At 49.3% G+C, this 18,925-nt stretch overlaps 1 protein-coding gene and 1 long non-coding RNA gene across 3 annotated transcripts in view; one reads left to right on the plus strand and one right to left on the minus strand.

Annotated features, from left to right (window-relative positions):
* Positions 1-18,925, plus strand: part of FHL1 (four and a half LIM domains 1) — a 62,111-nt gene that overhangs the window by 30,260 nt on the left and 12,926 nt on the right. The gene's annotated exons all lie outside the window — the stretch shown is intronic.
* Positions 15,155-17,269, minus strand: LOC115506715. Its single transcript, XR_003966501.1, has 2 exons — positions 16,672-17,269; positions 15,155-15,804 (listed from the first exon to the last, which is right to left on the minus strand). It is a non-coding gene; the product is annotated as an uncharacterized LOC115506715 (long non-coding RNA).

Raw genomic sequence — 18,925 nt, forward strand, 5'->3', positions numbered from 1 at the left:
TGAGACTTGGAAGGACACTCGGGTTTCAGAAAGTTTAATGATGTATCCAAAATCGAGTCAGAGTGCTTGACTTTATTTAAGGCTTGTGTATCCTGTGTTAGTTTTTCATGGAGAATTCACCTGTTGGCAAGTTCCTTCATCTTCTCTAGGGGCAGACTCATATATGTGAATTCTCTTTGAAACCACATCAGAGGAGGCGTTCCTGGGTGGCTCAGTTGGTTGAGGGTCCGACTCGATTCCAGCTCAGGTCATGATCTCGCGGTTGTGGGATCAAGCCCCGGCATCGGGCTCTGCACTGGCAGCGCGGAGCCTGCTTGGGATTCCCTCTCTCCCTCTCTCTCTCTGCCCCTCCCTCCCGTTCTGTCTCTCAAAATAAATAAATAAAATTTAAAACCAAAGCAAAGGAGCCCATCAGTGGTTAACAAGCATCGCACAGAGGCCGAGGAGAGAGGGGGACATGAGTGCGGCTGCACCCTTATTCACCAGTGAAGTAACAGGGTTCGTTTCTGTTATCAAGTTTGATTCAAGTCAAGTAGGAACTTGTGAATACCTAATGTTTTTATGAAGTTCTTGTAACGTCATAAAACTCTGTGGATGTGGAAGTCGTTTTACGGCTTTCTCCATCATCACCTTGTCTATTAATAGGACAGAGACTTGAGAAGCCAACAGATGCTCGCCTATAAAGAGATCCATCCTTGGGAGATGAATGTGGGATAGTCACTAAGTCCTGGGTTTGAAACTTACTAGATTCAAGTCACAGCTTCACAGTGGAATCGTGTCCGTTTTTTCACGGTCCGTTCAACAGGCACAGCTGAGGTCCCAGCTTTTGCAGACATCCAGCCACGAAGGCCGAAGCCCTTGCCAGTGCTTGCGAGAAAGAGTAGCACCCGCATCCTCCTTATGATCATTGTCACCGTCATTATCCTATCGTTATGGGCTGGAATCCCCGTGTGGAGAGCTGTGCTAACACTGGCCATAATTCATTTGATTTTTGTCTTTAATTGTTAACATCTCCATTTTGTTTAAACAGCTCTAGGCATCAAATCAATTCAACTAAAAAGGATGAAATCTGCGAAATGTATTTAGAACAGCAGCCCCCTTCTATCCTGTCCTATCAGCCAGATCAGCTTCACACTTGATACAGATACAGCATCTCTCACTGAGAGATTAAAGAAAAAAATCAAATAAATTTCCGTACCACTTCTTCACCTATGTAGTAAAGCAGTGGCCCTTAGGTAGTTGGATGAGAATTTGTGGTCTTTGCGAGTCTGTCAGCACCTCTCAAACCATGCCATACGTGTACGTGACGGGACCGTTTATATACGTTCTTCAGGACTATGAATTAGTAATTCACTTAAGACATCCCAAGTGTCTCTTTTCCAGAACCAGTGGAGATTTTTCTGTGGATTCCGGTGATGGGTTTGTGCACGTGGTTGTCGGCATGTGTGTGCGTGTGTGTGGTAGGGCATTCACAATCAGTGGTGCCTTTTGCTCACTAAAGGGGTTCAGATGCTCACTGGTTGGAGAAGGTGAGTTGCACTCTTGGCTTGGGGCTCACATGACAGGTTTGAACCTGGAAACAATACAACGTGTTCCATTACTCTCAGCCCTTCCTTTAATGTTCCAAGCTATGCCCTCTGTATCCTCAGTCCTTACAGACGTTCCACAGGCTCTTGGGCCAACTCCTTCGGTCCTCTCCAGGGTGTTTTCTGTTTTTATCACTGGGACAGTCGGAGGCACAGAGAGAGCCAAGCGTGTGGTTGGGGCCCCTGTCTTAAACTGGACAGTAGTTCCCCGTTACCTGTGCTTTCGCGTTCTGGGGTTTCTGTCACCGGTCAGCCGTGGTCTGGAAGCTGGTGGTCCTCCCGGTGTAGTGTCAAGATCAGAAGCCGCCTGATGCTGCGTCACAGTGCCTGCGTCATTCACCTCCCTGCGCCTCATCATGTAGGCATTTTGCCTCACATCATCGTTGCGAGAAGGAAGAGCGCATACACTAAGATATTGTGAGAGAGAGAGAGAGACCACACTCACATAACCTTCTAACAGGACGTTGTTATGATTGGCCTATTCTGCTAGTAGTTACTGTTGCTCATCTCCTGCGCCTGACCTATACGTTAAACTTTATCATAGGTGCGTGTGTAGAGGAAAAACCATAGTCTCTTGCAGGGTTCGGTGCTATCTGTGGCTTCAGGCATCCGCTGGGGGTCTTGGAACAGACCTGCGGGGGGAAACAGACCTGTGGGGGAGGGGGCACGACCGCACTCTGCTTCCGCCGGGAAACTGGAACCTGTTTCGGAGCGGGAATACCGACCGATGTTTTCTGCGACGTGCTCCACGTCGGTTACTAGTTAGTGGCAGCGGCTTTGCAAGCATTTACTAGAGAAACAGTTCATTGAACGAGAGGCATTTTATGAATTGGAAACCACAGATAGCATTACTGTGGTATTACCCAGGACTATCTGAGGATCTTTATCTGACTCCCTGTTCCTCTAACACCGGTGTTCCTGACATCATTGGAGCATATTCTTGAACACAACAGGCCCTCCCGCCTCATCGCGGCACGGCATCGTGGTTTTGTAAGCATTGCATTATGCACGTTTCAGATAGGCAGAAAAGTTGAAGTTATGCAGTCAGTACTCACATCCCCACCACCCAGGTTCTACACTTAAACATTTCACTGTGTTTGTGCCACATCACATATCCGTCCGTGCGTTAGTCTACCTTCATTTTTGGATGCATTTCAAAGTAAACCGCCAGCATCCGTATACGTCACCCTCCCAAACACTTGAGTGTGCACATCCTTCTGTGGTTTCAATTTTGACATTCTTAGAGCTGTTTTCAGATTTTTAAGGTTCTGGCATTTGTTTTGATGATGGCTAAGAAGAGATGGTAAGTTGAATGTGAAATGAGCTCCCTTCTCAGACTCTGGGGTGTTTGGTTTTCTAACTACAGCAAGCGTACAAACACGCACACATCACCGTCCTCTCTCCCCCATGTTACACGGTCACCCCATGTGTATTGTTGAGACTTGGAAGGCCAGCCAAGGACACAGAGTTGAGGGTCTTATTTATTTGAGGAAAACTGGCGAATTGGGGTTGAGGCCAGGAGGGCAGAAGGTTAGAGCTACGTGTGATAAGGGATGTGGAAAGCGGTTCAGAACCAGGAGGTTATGAGTGTGCTACCACTTACCCAAGGTCTGGGGAAGGTTTAGTGGCTGTTTATATTACCCAGGGGGAGGGGAGAGAGGGTCATAGATTTAATAAACACTAACGGTACAAATGCAGGGTCCTTCCAGTTTTTTTTCTTTGTTCCAAGATTTTAATTTTAAGTAATCTCTGCACTCAATGTGGGGCTCAAACTCATGACCCCGAGATCAAGAGTCATGTACCCCACCCACTGAGCCAGCCAGGTGGCCCATGGGTCCTTCTATTCTAATGGTTTTTCCATTATATCATGGGGAACCCTAGAATTCATAGAAATGTTGCAGAGCCTTCAACATTTGAATTAGATATTTCAGAGTGTGTTGAACTACTTAAGAAACTGACAAAAACCAGTGGACACACTCCACCGTGTTTTGTGGTCAATTGTAACACACTGGACAACACTTAGCGATTGACTTGGAAATAAGTAAAGGTTATTAATGTCAACTCAAAATAAAATTTTGGATGACACCTATCTGTCATCCATCAAAGCCAGGGTAATATTCCTGTTATGGGAATAAAGACAAAAGGTCTTCAGCAAGACCGTTCCACTAAAGCCATGGTGTTAAGGTATCAGCCTGAGAAAGCTGAAGTTACAGTTTGGTTTTCAGTTACCGTGAGCGCTTAGCCATCTGTTATATTTAGATTTTTTTTTTCTGGTACCTTTAGGAATCTGGAAACAGATGACTATATGCTTTCCACTCGAAACTGCCATAAAAGGGGAAAGGTAGTTCAGGGGTTGGAGGCTGGCTCCTGGGTCATCTCTCAGTTGGGGCCATGTCAGTGGACTAGGGAACCTTCTAAAAGGTCTCTCTCTTGGCCCATAGCTCAGACTGCTCACCCGAAGTCTGAAGACATATGTGTGCAATATTGCAGTTCGTTAGGAGATTTTTCGGGACTTCTTTGATTATGCCTGAGAAGCTTTACAATGGCTTTGGCAGATCTCTTTCAGATGGAGGCCGCAGTTCCTCACTTTCGTTCTGGATTGTACCACATTCTGTGTTCAGAGTCTAAAATGCCTTTTGGAAGCCAGCACCTGCTTGTGTGTGGCTTCAGTTTGTGTTTTAAAATGTTTGCTTAGCTATATTTTATTTTCCCCCAACATCTTATGATGAAGATTGTTAAAGTGGAAATGATTCCGTGGGGGAACACCTGTATACCCGTCATCTAGAGTCCATCATTAACATGTTATTTACTGTATCTGTTTGATCACCAGATCTACCCATCTCTCTATCCATAATTCCATATTATTTTTGGATGCATTTCAAACTAAATGCAGTAGATTTCACCAGTTAGGTAGCTTTATATATTTAACGCACTCGGAGTCTGGCTTTTTGAGCACCACACAAATGTGCAGGAATTGGCATAGAGTCCTATGCAAGATGTAAAATAAATGCTCAGTTTTACTGGGGGAAAAAAATTTGGAAGCCTTATTTTAAAAGTAACAGATTTTCTGGAATTCTGGCACGGAGTTGGAAAAGAATACTGGTGTATTTTTAAATCTGAACTGACTCGTGACTCAGACGATGCTGACCCCTAATAAGGGGGGGGGGGTATCCTTGTAGGTTTTGTTTTCAGTTGTTGAGACAGGAGCCAAATAACTTCCACCTCTCATGGAGAGGCAGGCTCATCTTTAGAAATGTTATAAACAGCAAGTGTTGGTCACTCCAACAAAATCTATTTTATTTGGAAAGCAGGGAGGAGCAGTTAACTGAGGACCAAATTGGTCTCTGCTGGATCCGATCCCGAACCATGGTGTCAAGGTGTTAAGTGCAAATTATTAAAAAAAAAAAAAGACACCCTCGTTACAGTTGGAACAGCGAGAGCGGGATGGAGGTGAAAGAGGTTAGTGCGTGGCTTTTGCCCCTTTGTACGGAAAGCGCTCTCTACCTTCTTGCAAAGCTGTGTTGTTGTTCCCTTCCCTCTCAATCTCCAGAATCATGTGCAAACACTCTCCCTTGGCCCAGGGGGTTGGCTGGGTATATTTCCTTCTGGAAGTCTTCACTTGCACTCTTGAGTTAGCTGGCAGATCCCTTAAAAGCCTTTCCAAGCAGCTTCTCCCCTTCCCCAGAGGGTAGAAGCAGGTCTCTGCCGTGTTTCCCATCTCCGACCTTCCAAGAGAACGTACTACAGAAGACCGAAGAGTGAGGGCAGACGGTCTTTGGGAAAGGGAGTAGGTGTGGGATGTGGGGTGAACTGGGTGGTTAGATACATTTTAAATGTGTCCACAGAACACGACAACAAAATTCTGGAACACAACGACGTTACACACAGGGAGTTGTAGAAACTTTACCAGCCTCCTCAGACAGACGCGCTACCCTTTCAACCCCATAAAAAGTCCTCGGCACCCTCGAACTGTGTGTACTTTGGTCCTAGAAGAGACCGTTGGGTCGCAGAGGTCTTGATTCCTCTCTACCGCCGACTTGCTCTTTGATCTCAGAATGTGACTGGCCTGTTCCATGATGGTGGCGTAAGCACCAATAATACAGCTGATTAACTGCCTGTGGTCTGATAGGGCAAGTGAAAACTGTATCTGGCTTCCATTACAACTCAAGTGGTTGAGTTATTTCACTAACATTTAGGTATTACCATCAATCAGATTTAATTTTTGAAAAGAGGTGTTTTGCGTACACGAATACTTTATATTCCGTAGCCTGTATGTCTGGCACCGCCCGTAACTAAATATTTCCGTCGGTCCGCTTAGAAGATTTGTTCTCTCCCTGCAACACGTATGTTTAAAACACACAGAAATTGATTAGACTGTGTACTTACTGCTGGCAGGAAGGTGGACAGTTGTCTAGATTTATGGTCAGGACAGGTGACAGGACTTGCGTTTCTATTCTTAGTTTGACCTCGCCCCCCTCTCTTAAGGCGAGACACTTAATCTTTTTTAATGTCTCAGTTTATCCGTCTGGAACACCTGTAGCCTTCTTTCATGAAGACGGTACCTGGTTTATGTCTTGATGGCATTTGAGGATGTGCCACAGAACGTGGCAGGGGGGTTCAAATGACTGTGTAGAAACTATTTGAATGTCGAACGATGATCTTGACAAATTACTAATTACTACATTTAGAAAGTTACAGCTCTGGAGGGAATTGATATTTGATATTGTTGTCCTGTGTGTTCTAAGTTACCATCATAACAGTAGGAAAATAAACCCTGTCTTGGCTATGTTACAAAGGGATTAACTCACTTCTTCAAGTTGTTACTAAATCTCCAGCCCTTCCCACAACAGAAATAAAAAGTGCTCCTTGTTTTCTTTAGTTTTTCTGGGATAGAAGTCTTCAAACTACTCTTGGCTTCAGGTTTTCTTCTGTTGGGTGTTTTCCAAATTATTCTCTTTGTGGAGACTGAAGGGTAAACTGTCAGCTACTTAAAGCAACTAAAATTGCCCTCTACCCGTGTGCAGAGGAGTATGCTTTTGATTTGTAGATCAAAGCGAAGAACCAAGAGTATGTGGGGCTTGCCTATTATACATTTGTCCCCAGCTCCTTGTGTCTCTGCAGAGAAATAGTAATGAAATACAAGAGGATTAAATACCTAGACCCTAAGTAAAAGCTAAAGACCCATATGACTGTTTCTAAATTCTCTCTCCTGGAACGCGTGGGCTGACGAGAGAGAGAATCCCCGTCACGGAGGTTGTCCGTCTTTTGCCAATGATCCGCTCCTAGATTTTATGGTGCATGATAAATGGGCATATGTTTTTTGTGAAAATCGTGGGGTGTGAGTCATGCGAAGACTTGAAAAACGAGGACACCCCACCTGCTTCGGTACGAAGCCTGATATATGTATATATTTTTTTCTTCTTTTAGAAATCTTTATTTTGATATTACTTTTCAGTTCATACAGTACCTGGGCACATGTGACTTAATGTGGTTCCTAAAACAATCTGACAAGGGAAGCAGGGCAGGTATTAATGTCCCCATTGTATCGACAGGGAAGGAAAATGAACCAACAGAGCCCGGGACTCTTCGCTGGCATTTCTGACTCCATGTCTATTGCTCGTTCCTTGAGTTACGAAACAACAAAGTCGTCAAAACATTCCTGGTCTTTGCATTAAATGAAAGCTTACAGTTAATTTTTTTTGTTTAATTTTTTTAACATTTATTTATTATTGAGAGACAGAGACGGGCCGTGAGCAGCGGAGGGGCAGAGAGAGAGGGAGACACAGAATCCGAAGCAGGCTCCAGGCTCTGAGCTGTCAGCACAGAGCCCGACGTGGGACTTGAACTCACGAACCGCGAGATCATGACCTGACCCGATGTCAGACGCTTAACTGACTGCGCCACCCAGGCGCCCCGAGCTTACAGTTACTTTAACTTGTATAGTGTTTTCTCCATTTTGACAAAGTTAGGTCGTAATTGGCTTTGAACTTGCTAAGCTCCTGAACTAATCTCTTCTCTGCTCGCTTCCTTGTCCACTGTGATCATTTATGTAGGCTTCAGCATTTATTTGTGAGGTTAAATGAGTAGACAGTTTGAAGTGAATTAAAATTAATGTGGTTTTGCGATATTTATAACGCTGCTGGTTTGCCACACTGAATCGCCACAACACTGTGATGGGGATCTCTGTTTTAACGTCGAACAAAAACAGCTGGTAGCCACACTTCCCATTCGATTTGCATATATGACGCCGAATTATAAACATCAGCCCCTTTTCCTGAAATCCAAAGAGTTGACTTTTGAAGTGTCTGCTGTGAGATGGGAGTGCGGTGCTGGTGACCTTTCTTTTTCTCGTTAGTCCATAGAAGCAGGGAGGGTACAATCTAAGTTGGTAAGTCAGTGATGAATAGAACACAAGCCACCTGGCCTCGGTTAGTTACGTGACCTCGGAAAAACCAGTGCCCATTTCAGAAAAGACCGACTTCTGAGACTGCAGATGACCAGCTACTCTTCTGCTGTCAAAAAGAAACACTCACGGGGTTAATGGACAACCCTGACACAGACAGAGTCGAGAAACCCCTAGCAGGTTTCTGTAAGGAAGGAAGATGGTGTTTTCTTTTCCCGGCAGGCCGTTTGAAGGTCAGACCTATGACTCAGAGCCGGGCACTTTGGTGGTGGCATGCATCAGTGACCTGTTGCCAGTCTAAGATCATCCAGCAGGGCTGGTGCCCAGGGCTTGTGCCCCTCCATTATAACCTCTAGCCGAGGCGCCACCTTTTGTCTTTAAAAATAGATAAAAAGGAGCACAGGAACATCTGAAAATCAGATGCCATGTGGACCTTACAGCTTTTCAGCCTGCAGACTCGACGAACACTAAGTGCCTCCTTAATGTTGGGGCGTAGATCGTCCCTCGCCGCTGGTCTGTCACAGCGCGGCGCCGTGTGAACCTATATGCACGTCGTCCGGATAAGTGTTTTACTCAGTTTCTTGTTTTGTAATTCATCGCGAGGCGTTGTGGTTTGGTGCAAGGAGCACTAGACTTGGAATCAAAAGCCACTTCCTCCCTGGGTGGCTCATTGATGGAGGGTAGCCTTAGCATAGTTGGCACGGGATTTCCACGTGGTCTGTTCTCTGCCTGGACAAAACAAATGTGCCATTTCAGTGAGCTTTGGTGGGTGCTTGCCTGGGCCGCTTGAGATCCCTGCGTCCCTTTCCTTTTCCTCTCTCCCTTCTCCTGGGAGTCACGACTCTTTCATGCATCTGACCCTGCTGCCTGTCAGAGGAAGGCAATCTGATTAAATTAACGTACTGCTTTTACTAGTTGGTTCATTCCCTGGTTTTGAACTTCGCATATTTCTCACAGCGTTGTTTGTAATAACAGACTGGAAACAAATGTCTGTCGATAAGGGACTGATTAAGAAAATTGTAGTGCATCGGGGCGCCTGGGTGGCTCAGTCAGTTAAGCATCTGACTTCGGCTCAGGTCATGATCTCGCGGTTCGTGAGTTTGGGCCCTGCATCGGGCTCTGTGCTGACAGCTCAGAGCCTGGAGCCTGCTTCGGATTCTGTGTCTCCCTCCCTCTCTGCCCTTCCCCTGCTTGCTCGCTCCCTCTGTCTCTCTCAAAAATAAACATTAAAAAAATTACATATAAAAAAATTGTGGTATATCTACACAGTTGAATACTATATACATCATAAAAGTGGATGCTCTTTCGGCACTAACGGGCAGAATTCGCTAAAATACACAGAATAGAAAAGGCAAAGTATAGGAGAGTACGTGTAGCACATCACCATCATGTTTTTAAAAAGGGAGAAAGAAAAAATGTATACAGCTACATATTTTTCATATGCCCAGTGTCTCTGGAACCATAAGAAGACACTGGGATCATTGGTAACTAATGGGGAAGGGAAGTGCATGTTTGGGGACAGGCGGGAGAGGAAGACTTTTCAGTATGTAATCTTTTGTACCTTTAGAAAAAAACATTTTAATATTCTTTCAATGTTCATTTATTTTTGAGAGAGAGACAGAGTGAGGGGGGGAGGGCCAGAGAGAGAGGAAGACGCAGAATCTGAAGCAGGTTCCAGGCTCTGAGCTGTCAGCACAGAGCCTGACGCGGGGCTCAAAGTCACAAACCACGAGATCGTGACCTGAGCCGAAGTCGGACGCTTAACCGACCGAGCCACCCAGGCACCCCAAAAACATTTTAATATTCAAAAAAAAAAAGAAATCCATACACAAAAAAGAATGTTCAATAGTAGCATCATTCATAATGGCTAACACGAAGAAACAGCTCGTGTCCGTCAGCAGGTGAGTGAACAAACACGGGGTGTATCCGTACGACGGAATACTATTCGGCAGTAAAATACAATGAAGTGCTGATTTATGCTACAGCATGGATGAAACTTGAAAACATGAGGCTTAATGAAAGAAGCCGGACACAAAAGATCACACATATTGTATGATCCCCTTTATACAGAAGTGTCCAGAATGGGCAGACCCACAGACAGAAAGTAGTTTAGTGGTTGCCGGGAGCCTGGAGGAAAGGGAGGGTCTAGGGAGTGACCGCTGATGGCCACAGGGTGTCTTTCTTTGTGAAGAAAATGTTCTGGAATCAGATGAGAGTGATGATTGCTCAACTCGATGAATATGCTAACAATCACTGGAGTGTGCGCTTTGAAAGGGTAAATTTTATGGTGTGTTAAGTTGTGTCTTAATGCATAAAATGAAAAAACAGCTTGGAGTCAGGAACATGGAAACATGTTTTAAGAATCACTGTGAACACAGAAAACAATAACCTTCTTACGTTTTCACCCATGAAATGTTTCCATTGGAAGATAGTTTACATAGGCTCACCGACCACACCAGAGTCCTTCATACCCTCTTAGCTACTTCCACAAACACACGCCAGCGATCTTCCCATTTTATCGGGGGATACCGTTAACCCAAAAGAAGGAAGCCTGGATTGATAGGATGTTCAGTATGTGCGATTGAGATGCTGTGGCTGCGGGCCTTTCCCAGTCCATGGCACTGGGAGAGACGGGTATGGCGGGTTTGGCCAGAGCCTCAGAGAATCCTTTGGACCAGCCCTTTCTCTCCTTGGAACTGGCCCCAGAGGGACCCCTGCCCCGGCACTGCCTGCCTCCTCCCGGGAGCTGCCCCCATTCCCTTTCTTGTATTTTCCTGGGTTGAGCTGAGTCACAGGGTTTCAGGAGCCCTTCCTGAAAGGAGGGAGACCGGTGGGCCTGACGGACACAGTTCCTCTTCCAGGACTGCGTCACTGGCACATCGCAGGTGCCGTGGCCCCGTGAGCTGTCATCCAGCAGGACGGTTACCACCGTAGCATCCGGCCTGTCCGTGGGCTGGTCAGGTAACTGTTCTGTCAGTTCTCCCAACTCGGGTGCTTTAACCCGAATTCATCTAGGGGTGGACGTGGGGGGATGACCACAGTGTGGTTCTGGGCAGCAGTGGGATAGACGATGCAGCTTTCACTTGTGCTGCCCCTGAGACCTGACGCCTTCCTGTGCTTCACTTAAGTCCAGTGTCCCCACAGGCAGTCTTCCCTCACGTCAGCTGCTGAGCCCTTCCTCTGCATGGCCTAGAAAGAGAGCTCTTTGAGATCCACGTCCTTGGCATTCATTCAGCATTAACTCACGTCAGGGGCGCCTCAGTGGCTCAGTCGGTTAAGCGTCCGACTTCGGCTCAGGTCATGATCTCACGGTGCGTGGGTTGGAGCCCCGCGTCGGGCTCTGTGCTGAGTGTTCGGAGCCTGGAGCCTGCTTCGGATTCTGTGTCTCCCTCTCTCCCCACCCCTCCCCTGCTCGCACTCTGTCTCTCTCTCTCTCTCAAAAATAAGAAACATTAGAAATAGTTGCTAAATTCTTAGTGTAGTCTAATGCTTAACCAACGTGTAAAAACAAATCAACTCCCGTCATACATACAGAAGTAACCCTACGCTCTGGCCAGAGCTACTGTTTCTGATGCTATAGGTAGTCTCTTTTCGTCGGTAGCCTTCTTGGGCCAAGTTGAGATCAGAGAGGCGGTCCACGGGTGGCCTGTCTCATTAAGGGCTTTCACCCAAGCAAGCCTTCATTTGTTGTGTTGGAAAGTGTAATCATCTGTTGGGCTCACTAGGACCTTACTTGGTAGGAGGGATGTAGGAAAACTCCTTTCTCATCCCAAGTCTGAGCAGGTGACCTACACCTAGTGGGTCTTTTATTTTCACTAGAGGATCAAGAGAGCAGCCTTGTCTTTCCAAGGTGTCCCATCACCTGTCCCTAAACCGTCTCCATCCATGTAGGATGTACAGCTGTCTTCTGGGCTGTTGTGCCTGCCAGAGGCTGATTCCTCTGAGGCCCTGGGACGTGTCAGATTGTCCTCCTGTTGACGCATCAGGCTCATAACCCTCACAGTTGGGCTGTTACCTGTTTTTCACGTGTGCCCTGTGAACTGGTAAATTCGAAAAGAAATTTTTCTTTTGCAGGAGTCTGCTGCTTGAGAATCCTCATTTTTAAAGCATAATTGAATAAATAGCAAAATGTGCCCACTGGGTGCCAGCCACCGTTGTGCAAGGGTTTAGCGCTTTATTTCTCACAGCAGCCCTATAAACCTAGGCACTCCTGTTATCCCCATTCTGCAGATGAGCAAACTGAGTCACAGAGACGTTAAGTAGAATTGGCTTGCACACAACCAGTAAGTGGTGGAGACCGGATTTGACGTGAGACGCTCTGGCTCCAGGGCCCGGGCCCTTTGCCGCTACGGAATTCCCTTGAAACCGTATAAAATAGATCCACCCGTGTTAAACTCTGAGCATGCTCCACGTTGCTTGTCTTAGAACAGTGTTCATTGTTCTGCCGATCGCCTGTAAAATTAAGACTTGACTTTCTTCCGCGGAAGCCCTCCAAGATGGCCAGGGGCCCGGTGGACGCCATTTTGTCTGAATTCCACCGAATGCAGCGGAGCAGTCGGCCGCCCGTTCCACACCTGAGACAGGCCGGTCTTCCTTACACGCGGTACATATTTACGTGTGTGTTCTCTTCGACCGTCACACTGCTTGAAAACGAACAAGAAAGGTTGGGATTTGAGATAAATGTGATGTCCTCTTTCCGAGTGCGTGACCTTCGGTGGCTTCAGCCACTCTAGCTGCAGACTGCTTCTCGTGTTCTATTTGCTGGACTTCGTGTTCCTGTCATTCTATTCATGTACCCGCTGCCTGGCACGGCGTGCGTACTGCTTGACTTCCAGGGCTTTGGAACCGTTTGCTCGGGCTCCTTGAGCGTCAGCTGTTGTAGGAGGACCCTTTACCCCTCCATCAACCTGGACCTCCCCTCCCTTGCTCTGCGGCAGCTGCTGCGGCCCCACTGCCTCAGCTGAAGTTGATGGTATCTGAGGAGACTCTCGCCGTAGCAGGAGAGAATCTAGAGTGTTACCTGTCCCCTAGTGTCGAGGTCTGTGACCCGGACGCCGAGCCTCTGCCTATTACTCTCTAAAGTCAAGGGACCATAAAGCACGGTCCCGACTTGTACGCTGCCGTGAGTCAAGAGCCGTCGCTGGAAGCAGCTTGATGTGGCACAAGGGACGGGACACTGGGGGTCCGGACACTCTGGTTCTAGATCTGGAGCTGCTGATAATGCAGTGAAACCGCTCATGTCCCATCTCTGGGCTTTAGTCTTCCCGTCTATGAAATGGGGTGGCCGGGCCGCTTGGTATCTGAGGTCGTTTGCAACTCTGCGTGACGACAGATGGGAAAACTAAAGCAGTCTTTGTGAAGGTGGCATCGCGCGTGGACCCCACCCGTTCTCCTCTGTCCCCACTGTGCACGGGTGGACAACACAAGCTGTTGGTTGGGGCGGTCATGTCGTGGTAGGCCACCCACAAGATCACACTGGCCTTTACTCTGGTCTTCCTGTGGCGTTTTCACGGTATGATGCCCGTCCTTGCCAACAGAGTAGCTGTTCCCACAGAGAGCCATTCGCATTCGCGCTCTCAGACACGACTCCCTGGGGACCACCACCCTCCCGGTCTGCCTGTGAGTGTGTGCCTCGAATGTGGCTTGTGACACTGCTCAGGCAGACAAATGATGGCCCTCGGAGCAACTCGGCAGGTGGGGACCGAGCGAGGCTTTCACCTTAATGTCGTTTCAATCCTCCAGAACCCTGGATTGCCCCCCTCAGTCAGTCAGCCTATCACCTAACAAAATGGAGACTTCCTGAGTGACCCCCAGACCACTGCTTTGTCTCCTTCCTCCTGTGCCCCCACTGCCAGCCTGCGCCCCACTCAACAAGGGTTTCTGACCTTTGCCCTGAATTCCACGGCCGAGCCCGGGCATAATAAGGCAGGGTATTAATTATAGTCTTTTGGTAAATGGAGACAGATTATATGTTACGAGGTGAGATTCCCCCATCAGGAAGCAGGGCTCACGAGGCATTATGATGATGCCTCTGGTCAAGGCAGTCGATCCGTTAACAGCCTTAAGAATAAAGACTAGGGTCATGGAATGTTTAGCCCTCGAACATCTATCAGAGGCTTGAAATGTCCATAACAGGTGGGCTTGGTGAATGCCAGGACTTAGCATGATTGAAAGGGTGTTTTGAGTCACGGCACATGGCAACATGGAAATAAAACAGATCTATCACAAGTGGATGGTAGAAATAGACTGGAAGAGAATTCTAACACCTAAAATATGACAAAGATTTATCCCTACTAGCTTCTCGGTTTCATGAAACATTTATTTTCCTCTGATTGGAGATTCTGCATTTTTATTATATGTTTCCTTCTGAAACTCTTCCTGGTTTCTGTTTCTTTGTTCCTATCGTTTTTTTTATTTTCTCTTTTTCAAGTGCCATTTCAATTTTTTTTTTTTTTTAAATCTGAGATCACCATGGTGGCTTACTTTGAAAATCATTTGTTCAGCATTGTCCGCACTGGTGATTTCTGGTTAGAGGCTCAAAGATATCTGTAGATAGCATGTGATTGGGATCATTCCCCCATCTTGGTGAGAGTCTAGGAACAGTATAAGAGGGGGCAGACTTTGGGGACAGGAGACCTTTAAAACTATTCCTGGGGTGCCTGGCTGCCTCGCTCAGTGGACCATGTGACTCTTGATCTCAGGGTTGTGAGTTTGAGCCCCACGTTGGGTGTTGAGATTACTTAAAAATAAAATCTTTAGGGGCGACTGGGTGGCTCAGTCGGTTAAACATCGGGCTTTGGCTCAGGTCCTGACCTCACGGTTCGTGGGATCTGTGCTGACAGCGCAGGAGCCTGCTTGGGATTCTCTCTCCCTCTCTCTGTGCCCCTCCCCACTCTCTCCCTCTTTCTCTCTGTCAAAATAAGTAAACTTCTAAAAAAACAAAAGCCAATGGGGGCGCCTGGGTGGCTCAGTCGGTTGAGCGTCCGACTTTGGCTCGGGTCATGATTTCACGGTCCATGAGTTCGATCCCCACGTCGGGCTCTGTGCTGTCAGCTCAGAGCCTGGAGCCTGTTTCAGATTCTGTGTCTCCCTCTCTCTCTGCCCCTCCCCCACTCATGCTCTGTCTCTATCAAAAAATGAATAAACGTTAAACAATTTTTTTTTTAAAAGCCAAAATCTTTAAGAACATTTAAAAAATAAAACTATTCCTAATCACACAAGGACATTTTCCAAGATCCAATGGTAGAGGCCAAGGCACGTGTTTGAATTCTTAATCTAGGAGTATTACAAGGAACCCATCCAAGGTTAATCGTGAGATGCTGGTCTTCTCTGGAGTGAATTAGCATTTTCAAGGCACTTGACTGTTCGCGGGGCCCTCCATTTCCTGCATGTTCCCTCACTGGTGGCAGGCCCTCCCCTTTCGTGGGGCCCCTTTCCTTTGCTCTGCAATCCAGACACCCTCTGGGGAGGCACAGTTCTGGGGGCTCGCTTTCCTTTGGATCTTGCGCGATGAAATCGCCCCGCATGTGGTTCTAGGGGGGCTCCCTCAGCTGACTCCCTGACAGATACGCCCTGAATTGTGACATTTAAGCCATGACTTTGCACAATTTGCCTTGTCAGGAAGCAGAAGTACTCTTCCCACCCTAAAGATTAACAGGAACGTGAGATGGGCTGAAGCTGCACTGGCCGAGAAGTGCTCTGGAGGCCCGACGTGGACTCCCAGCATATCAGGGTGCATGACCGGGTGCCTTCCTCCCGCCGCTGGGGTCACTCAGTAAGATCGCTGGCCGGAGGGACGAGTAGCCGGGCAAAGTTCTGTTGAGGGGAAAAACCCTGCTGAGTGTGTGACTTAGCGGCAGGCGTGAGGAGGGGGAGGAGGGTGGAGCCTGACCAAGATGAACCACAGGTGGGCCCACAAAGACTCCGTGGCACGTGGCCGTCAGGCCCTTGCCCCTGGCCGTGACTAATGGCAATAACTGAATAAGTTCGCAGCCATTTGGAAATTTCTTTGGTGAAAGAAAACTATGGGAAAGGGAGGAGGGTGACCACAAGCCAGGTGGCCGGGGCCGAGGAACCCCCGGGCGTGGGCCAACTGGGTCACGGAACTTGCCGTGTCTGTCTCGTGCGTGAAGTGTGATCCTCCCGTGGGGTGCTCCTGAAGTAGAGCGTCCGGGACTGGGTTGCGGTGTGCGAGTGCCTGCACACGTGACTCCCCGGGGCCCTCGCAGTTTCGCCTGGTTCTCTCCCGTCGCGACAGCGACAGCCCGGGGCCGTCCCGTGAGACGGGGCGAGCCGCTGACACCTCAGCAGAAGCTCCTCGTAACGGGCCACATAAAGTTCCCCGTCATCGCCCCGATCGCTCAGATCCCCGACATCCAAGAGCCCGGCGGCTCCGTCCCCTCTGGTCCCGCCCCACGGTGACCCTCGTGGCACTAGCCGCCACCTGCGATCATTCGTTCGGCCTCATCTGACGCCGGCAGGACCCTCGCGGGCTGTCTCCTGGCCCCCCGGACCCCCTTCCTCTGAGAGGCGCCCCTCTTACCGCCCAGTGGCCGTCCTTGTGGTGGCGTGCCCTTCCCTCCCGGTGTCACGTGTCCTGCTTCCCGCTCCCGGGCTCCCGCCCCCGCCAGGCCACGTGCCACTTTGCTCACACCGCGCCTTTCCTCGGAAGGCCCCTCTTACCCGGCCTTCAGGGACCCGAGAGGTCACGTGTCATCACATGCGGCCCGTCTCACCAGCGCCCCCGGGCACACCCCTGCCTGCGATAAGGCCGGATGCCACCTTCCGTCTGCTGCGGTGACGGGTCATCTGTATATTGCTGCTGAGCCACTTGGAAGACAGAACCATATGGTACCAGAAAAACCCCTTGGACCGCATAGTAGGACATCCGCCGTTTACCTTACAAAGTTAACGACGGCAGGGGATGGGGTCACGTACAGGTGGAGCCTACAAGCCGACTGCGGAATAGCTGGAAGACAAAAGCGGGTAGAGAGCCTCGGAAGTGAACGGTTCTCGGAGGGTTGCGTGCCAGAGGCAGCTTCGGGTTTTTGATGCCCGACACTCGCTGAAAAACCATCCTGACGCACGCCGCGCAGCGTGAGAGAATAGAAGGCCTGGAACGTGGCCCTCAGACAGTAGAGACCGGTTCGCCGAACAGCGGCCAGCCCCGGCCACGGTAGATGAAGGCGCTCTGTAAACAGCACAGCGATTCTTGAGGAAACCACGAAACATCACGCTGTTACCGTGTAACGAATTTGGCTGAGACGCTCACGAGAGCCGCGGCTGCTGGGGCATCTGCTAAACGACCGCCAGGGTTTCTGGGCCACCGACCCCAGGCGGGGCCGGGTCACCAGCTCTCTTCGTGAGGGACTGTGTCTCACCTCATCCGGGGTCCCTTCTGCTCTGGTTTTCCGCAAGCTGCGGCTCTGGCACTCGAGGCCGTGGGCGGCGGGGGGACGCGTGTCAGAGCAGGCCGGGGTCAAGCCTCTTGAGGTTCGAGAAGGAAGGCGGGGCCGACCTGGGGTGGAGGTGCCGTCAGCCGCAGGCGGACTCGCTGCCGGGCTCCCGCCCGTGCTAGTCCTGCACCTGCAGATCAGAAAGGAATTCTCTGGGTTGTGTATTTTCTCCCGTGTTTCGGGCAAAATAGGTTTGTTTGCCAGCTGGATGAGGCCATCAGTGTGTCCATATTCTGTTGGGACGCTTCCAGATGCTAACTACTGCGCCTGCTGAGGGAACGCGCCCTCTCGTGCGGGGCTTGAAGCCACAACTGGCTTCCCGGAGGAAGGCTCTACCTCGAAACGCACCTCGCCAGAATCTCGTTTCCGGTTCATAACGGTCCATCATCTCCCGCAAGACACGCATATCTGCCAGGAGACACATTGACCTTTATTTCAGGGGTGCGGCCGTTTCCCAAGTGGCCGGGCTCCCCGCAGCATTTCGCCAGGCCGCTGAGACAGGGGCCGGAGCGGGCTGGGGGGCACAGTGCCGCCCCCCCTTCTTGTCCCCGACCGACTCCTGGACCCAACACGTGATAAATTTGCCTGTAACATCCCGGCTTTTATTGTTCTGTCATTTTCCAGCTAACGAGAAGTTACAAGTTCAGCTGTTGGAATAACTGTTTCATTAAACGTTTGGAGAAGTAAAGAATCGTAAAACTCGGCGCCTGCGTGGCTCAGTCGGTTAAACGTCTGACTTTGGCTCAGCTCACGGTCTCGCGGTTCATGAATGTGAGCCCTGCATCGGTTCTGATCCTCTGTCCTCCTCTCTCTCTCTGCCCCTCCCCCGCTCGTGGCGTGCGTGTGTGTGTGTGTGTGTGTGTGTATGTGTGTGTGTGTGTGTGTGTCTCTCTCAAAAATAAATATTTTTAAAAAGAATTGTAAAACTCAGCCATTCAGATGCCTTCCTTGATGTTCAGTGGCCAAAGGCACTTTTGAGTTCCAGGTGGGGCCGTGTTGAGGTTTGGTGGGCACGTTTTGCTTCTTTTAGTTCATTTTTCAACAGTTACTGTGGAGAATAAATCGAGGAAGGGGGTGGAGACAGGGGACAGGGAGCATGGTTGCAATTTGAAATAGGTCCAATGAGAGGCCACTGAAAGTGACTTGGAGCAAAAGCCTGGAAGGAGGTAGACGAGCAACTGTGAGAGGGCTGGGGGGGGGGGCGGTGGGGGGGGCAGGGGACTGTGTCAGGGCCCGAGGCCGGGCGCGTCTGGAGGGTGTGGAGGCCAGCGAGGAGGCCAGCGTGAGGCCGGAGCGAAGGGCGCAGGGAGGGTGCCGGGGATAAGGCCAGGCAGGGAACGGGCGTGGGGTCACAGAGGGACTTACAGGCCATCCTCCAGCTGTTACAACACGTTAGGTTGCCCTCTTCCTTTTCATCCGTATTTTTACTTTTGTTGTCCCTGATGCCGAAAAGCAGATTTCATTTGTGGGACAAAAGTATC

Source organism: Lynx canadensis, chromosome X (assembly GCF_007474595.2).
Source record: "Lynx canadensis isolate LIC74 chromosome X, mLynCan4.pri.v2, whole genome shotgun sequence".
NCBI lineage: Eukaryota > Metazoa > Chordata > Mammalia > Carnivora > Felidae > Lynx > Lynx canadensis.